The 5,932-nt window shown below is 44.3% G+C and overlaps 1 long non-coding RNA gene across 1 annotated transcript; it reads right to left on the bottom strand.

Moving 5' to 3' along the window:
* Positions 1-221: 221 nt before the first annotated feature.
* Positions 222-5,058, bottom strand: LOC148521430 (uncharacterized). Its single transcript, XR_015878822.1, has 3 exons — positions 5,000-5,058; positions 710-867; positions 222-596 (listed from the first exon to the last, which is right to left on the bottom strand). It is a non-coding gene; the product is annotated as an uncharacterized LOC148521430 (long non-coding RNA).
* Positions 5,059-5,932: the final 874 nt, after the last annotated feature.

The raw sequence follows: 5,932 nt of genomic DNA, 5'->3' as shown, positions 1-5,932 counted from the left end.
AAGTCGGCTCACTAGGACACGCCAGGCCCTAGGAGTCCCCTTATACAGCCTTGTGGCTGATTACGCCCTAACTGTGTGCTCTAGTATTTTCTATTGAATGTAATATTTTTCTGTTAAATGATATTCCAATATTTACATAATTGATTGACAGCACTAAATAAATACATAATCACGAATAGGAGATTTATTTTGGAAGAGACTGAAGAGGCTAAATGGTTAGGGTCAGTGTCCTTTACCTTGGCAGGCAGAAGGGAAGGATCGAGGCAGCATTCAGAGCTCCTGTCAGACTGACAGTGTACGGCTGAGCTCTAACATCATACTCACAGTCAGTAACATTGATCATTTATCTCAGATAAGAAGCTGCGGGCTTCCATCCCATTATGTCAGTGGCCAATGCAGGATATTACATTATGTCACTTGTTCCATATTGTAGGCATCCTCCTAAACCATGGCACCATAGGCTGCGCCACAGGAATGCCTTTCAGTAGTTCAGGCCATGTGTAAGGCCCAATGAAAACATATACTTCTTGTAGCTGAGACTTTGCGGACAACAAGGGCAGGAACACCCTCCATTCTGCCTCTTTCTGTATGGATTTCTGATGGAAAAGAAAGGCCCTCCCACAAGTTAGCACAAGGTAGACACAATGAGGAAAATACATGCAATTAGGGAATAAAGATAAGTAAGATTACACATATGGATCATACTTGCCTGCTCATAAAGTTGCAGGGAGATGACTGAATGTGGGACAGATCTCCTGGGAGAATACATAACTCCATTGAAGTCTGCCAAGTGCAGCCTTATGTTGTGGGGTCTCACTGATGTGATTCATGGCACGACGCTGCCACCTCTCCCACCTAGACCTTTCCCTGCCCAGATATTATAGAGCACAGAAAAAGAATAGAGGAGTATGTTGTGGATGGAAGTTTTACATAAGATACACACATATTACACACACATTAAATAAAAGTAACAAAGTAACAAAGGCTGAAATAATATCATAGTTACAAAGGTTGAACTCTATACAAGAAAAAAAAACAGTTACAATTACCAATGTGTTTCCACACGTCTGAGTATTGCTAAATGTAAAAAAATATTGTTTGAATGAATTGTGGTATCACAAACAGAAAGATGCCCTGCCTTCATCCATAGGAGAATAGGAGTTTGAAACATAAGAACCACAAAGTACATACAATATTGGTCCAGCAGATTGCAACTGGAAAAGAACTTAGGGCCTCATTCAAAGATGTACGCTGTTCCAATCTTTAGGCAGTTGTGCGATTATCGATGAACTGCGTATGTGCATGCATTGAAATGCGTATGCGCCAAGCCCCCTCTGTGATCCTGCACACGCATACCTTTAAGGATCACAGTGTGATTGACAGGAAGGTACAGTTTGGGGGAGAAAATGGGGGAGTGGTTGGCAAATGCAGTCAGGTCTATGCCGTTTTGGAGTCGTGTCGCAGCAGGCGGCTGCTATACCCTGCGTACATAAGATGGCTCCAACGTCTTAGGACAGGTGCTCCTGGTGCGTGACCATAGGGTTAATCACATGGCTGATTATTGGCCTGCGTTTCGGCTCCAAGTGTGTACGCAGATGTGGTGCTTTTTAAGAAAGGTCTAGTGAGTGTCTTAGTACTGTTAGGGGAAGGTGCTAGCTTACAAACAATCAATCCTCCACATATAAAAAGGGGCAGCCAAATTGGCAAATTAATGGGGCGTGGTCAGCATTTGTGGGTGGAGCGGGGGTGTGGCCACACAATCACATCATTCTGGCCCCGCCCCCGCTACACAATACCGAGATTACTGCCATTTTGAAGTAGGGGGTGAGGGCAAAATGATGCAATTCAACGTGAATTGCGTCATCGACCCCCCCCTGCTGGGAGGCTTGCTTGCTTTACCGGGGGGCCGAGAGCGTGAAGGACTGAAGGTGAAATGAATGGTTCAGCAATTTGATGAGATCAGCTAAAGAGGCAAATCTTTAAGAACGCTTGAATATTTACAATCTATAAAAAAGTCCACAGAGTGTGGATGGCCCAAGAGAGGACCTGTTACTGTTAATGGGAGCAGATAATGAGTAGGGATAAGAGATTCAGAGTTGGAAAATATGTGGGGAACAAAGGTCAAATCTGAATCAAAGATAATGCCTAGTTATTGAGGTTGAGAGAGTAGTGTTTATTGTTGTTTTATCAACAAAAATAAAGCTGTTGGGAAGGTAACTTCTGGTGGCTGATTAATACATTGTTATATCAGCTTTTAAAAGATTGAGTTTGCAGTGGTAAGAGAACATGCAAGTTAAAATAATAGTATGACATTCAGTAATACAGGCCTATACACGGGGAATCTGTATGATTTACCGCTGGATGCCTGTCCGGCGGTTGGAATCCCGACAGCGGCTGCCCGACATGGGTGAAAATCCCTATTGTCCCTAAGGTAAGCATTCCCTCCCTTAGGGGTGCCTATCCCTAACCTTCCCCCCAGTGCCTAACCCCCAGTGCCTAACCCTAATCCCCCCTCTAAGTGCCTAAACCTAAACCCCCCTTCCCCGCCGCCTAAACCTAAGTCCCCTGGGTGGGGTGCCTAAGTCCCCCCCTGCGGGTGCCTAACCCTAACCCCCCTTCCCCTAGCCTAAACCTAACCTCCCCCCAGGAACCCTAAACCTAACCCTTCCCCCAGCGGCTATCCGTGCTCGGTGCCTGGCGTCCCTTCGATCGGGATGCCGGGTGCCGGTCTCCCGGCATCAGTAAAATGACAGGCGTCTAGATTTAGATGCCTGTCATTTAACCCTTGCCGGGATTAAGCAGTCGGGAAGCCGGCTGTCGGCATTAGGTCCGTCGGCTTCCCGACTGCATACCATACACAGTAGATGGTGAGAACAGTTGCGGATCCGGGGAGGAGGGGGTCTCCGGTTATAGGTCAGTGGTGGCTGTAGGTCACAGTGGAGGAGGCGGCTCCTTTGTATAACTCCCAGCAAGGCTGCTGATGAGGGGAGGGAGCTGGGAACACAGCACACAGTAGTGCAAGTCTCTGCTCTCTCCATGGCACGCATTGTGGGCTGAGCTGGGCTGGGGAGGGAGGGTGCTGCCACTGCTGAAGTTGTGCTCCCAGCAGAGGCGTATCTTCCTATTAGTCAGGATGTCATTCTCCAGGGGCGCCAACCGGGATGTGGTTCCGGCACGTGCCCGCCAGTGCCACCCATGTCCAGTTCTGTCTGTCAAATTTCTGTGCTGCTGACAATCTTTCTGTCAGAAGCATCAGCCTGGCACAAGAGGGGGGCGATTGCAGCCTATACAGCCACCACAGTGTATGTTTACTAACTGCCAACTGAGGGGGGTGCCAGTCCCCTACTTTGCCAGGGGCGCTTGATCCCCTAGATACACCCCTGGTTCCCAGCTCACTCCCCTCAGTAGCAGCCTAGCTGAGAGCTATAATCAGAAACCACCTCCTCCACTGTGGCCAGTAGCTGACGTTGGCCAATCACTGGGGATTGCTTCCCCTACGAATGAGAAACCTGGAGAGGGTAGATACATTTGGGTGTCATATGCAAAGAAATGAGACTGAAATTCAAGCTTATTAATATTCCAAGGGAATGGTATAAGTAGAGAAGATCAGAATGCATAAGACTAAGCCTTATAGTACTCTAACTGATAGAGGAAACAGAAAGAGGTGGATCACATAAAAGTGAAGGGTTGGGTACAGGATCTTGGCGGTCGGAATGCCGGCGGTCAGAATACCAACAGCGGCATCCCGACAGTCATAATCCTGACACCATTAGGTAAGTAGCCTAAAGCTAACCCTTACCCCTAACCCTTACCCTCTCTCCCCCTTTAGTGCCTAACCCTAACTCTTCCCCTAGTGCCTAACCATAACCCTCCCCCTAACCCCTGACACTTACCTTTGGGATGCCGGTGGTTGGGATTCTGAACCCGTGATCCCGGCTGCTGTCGGGATTCCGGCGCCGGTATTTTAACAGTCAGCATCCCGTCTGCAAGGATGCTGACTACTTCCCATGAGTGAATGGTGGTGAGTACTGAGGCTCTTGAAAACATTATCACTTTACTTTTCAGTAGTGCTGTAGATCTAAAGCTGGGCACACACTATACCATGTGTGTACCCATTGACAGAATGACGCAATGTAATGATATTTTGTGTGCGCTGTACACACTACATGATCCGGTGTACGATACCATGATATATCGTTACATGCTTCATGTAGCATCATGGCATCGTTCATTGCATTGTCCCATTTGCTGTGCTGCACAGCCGATGGGACGATGCGATGAACGACTGGCGCCCATGCACAATCAGGTGTACACTCTATACCATCTGCGCAATATATCGCTCTGATCCTCGTCTGAGAGATATATTGTACTATATATCTTATAGTGTGTACCGAGCTTAAGAGTAGAAGTGGTGAAAGCTACTCTATTTTAAAAAGAATGTATTAACATTATTAAAATAATAATAATACTTATTATTATTAGTAATAATAATAATAATAATACCATTATTGTTAATATCATTCTATATTTATATAATGTCACCATATTACATTCGTGAGGGGAGCGCGCAGTCTTAATTCTCTACCACACACACAAACACACTAGGGTCTAATTTCCCTGCAGCAAATCAAACTACCTGTACGTTTTTGCATGGTGAAACATATAACCTACACGGATAGATCCCGGTAAGAAAGATTAATAGCAGTGTATAATTTATTACAATGGTTAGATAACAATAGCTATGCAGATGTACAGAGGTATGTTCTCTTCCATCACTATTTATCTGTATCACATTGTTCTATAGATCAAAGAGGGATCTTAAAAACTCAATTTCATAATCAAATACTTGTCGAGCATAAAACATGTAATTAATCATTACAATGCTCCTATTTTTCATTTTTCAGCACTGACTCTTTATATGTAACTAACATAAAGATTTCCTGTTTAAATCAATTCCAGTTCAAATGTTTTTTTTTCTATGCAGCATTCACACAAGTACCTAGAAACGTTCCATGTCTCTTGAAACTCCACAGGAGATGATCTATGGCTGTCTTTAGCGCATACATCTGCAGTGTTATCAACACTTTGTTTTTAATCTCACTTCCGTGCTGTAATATTTTCCCTTTTTAAAAGATGTATTGTGACATTTACAGAATCATTTGCAGAATGGTATGAGAATAATGATAAGAGAAGAAACAAACTGCAAATTACAAACTAGAAAAACTGGATGTTCTATAATATGTGCAAGTTAAAAAAAACAAACAAAAAGAAACAAAAAAAGTGTGTACATGTGTCTACTGTCTGAAAGTAGAGTCATGCAAATCAATCATTAGCAAGGCATTTGCACAATACCTTGCTAATGCTTGAGTTGCAGGACACTACTTTGGAGGCCCTCATTGTTATCTGGGGGTTATTTATTTCCTCCTGTGCCAGTTAAAATCTTAATGAGTTTGGTTGCATTAAATAAGTGACTGGGACTCCACTTTGCACTTTGCCTGATTCAGCAAGGAACACAATTGCTAATACGCACACAATTGGCCTATTGTTACGTACTGCACATGTATACGCATCGCAGTGTGCGTGCGCGAACTAGCCATTTAGATCAGGACTGCGATGGCAGTGACTACGCAGACCCATCGCAGAGTGATTGACAGGAAGTGCCGTTTGTGGGTGGTGACTAGTAGGAGGTCGGTGGAACGTAGGCGTGCCAGTGCGTGTAACCACTTAACTGACAATTTTTTTTTCCAAAAACCACTCCGAAATTTACTTTTTTTTATGATTGAATTAGGTCAAGAACATCTTTTTAAAACTATTCCAATGCATTTTTTGTTTTGAAACATCATATACCATAAAAATATATTTTTTCTGGTATACTGTAGTTTTGGTCATTGACTGCTGTACCAACGATGGCCGATTGGTTCAACCATCGATA

Source organism: Taudactylus pleione, unplaced genomic scaffold (assembly GCF_031769625.1).
Source record: "Taudactylus pleione unplaced genomic scaffold, aTauple2 ptg000162l, whole genome shotgun sequence".
In the NCBI taxonomy this organism is placed as follows: Eukaryota; Metazoa; Chordata; class Amphibia; order Anura; family Myobatrachidae; genus Taudactylus; species Taudactylus pleione.
The sequence above is the reverse complement of the archived record's forward strand: the minus strand, read 5'-3'. Positions and strand labels throughout refer to the sequence as shown.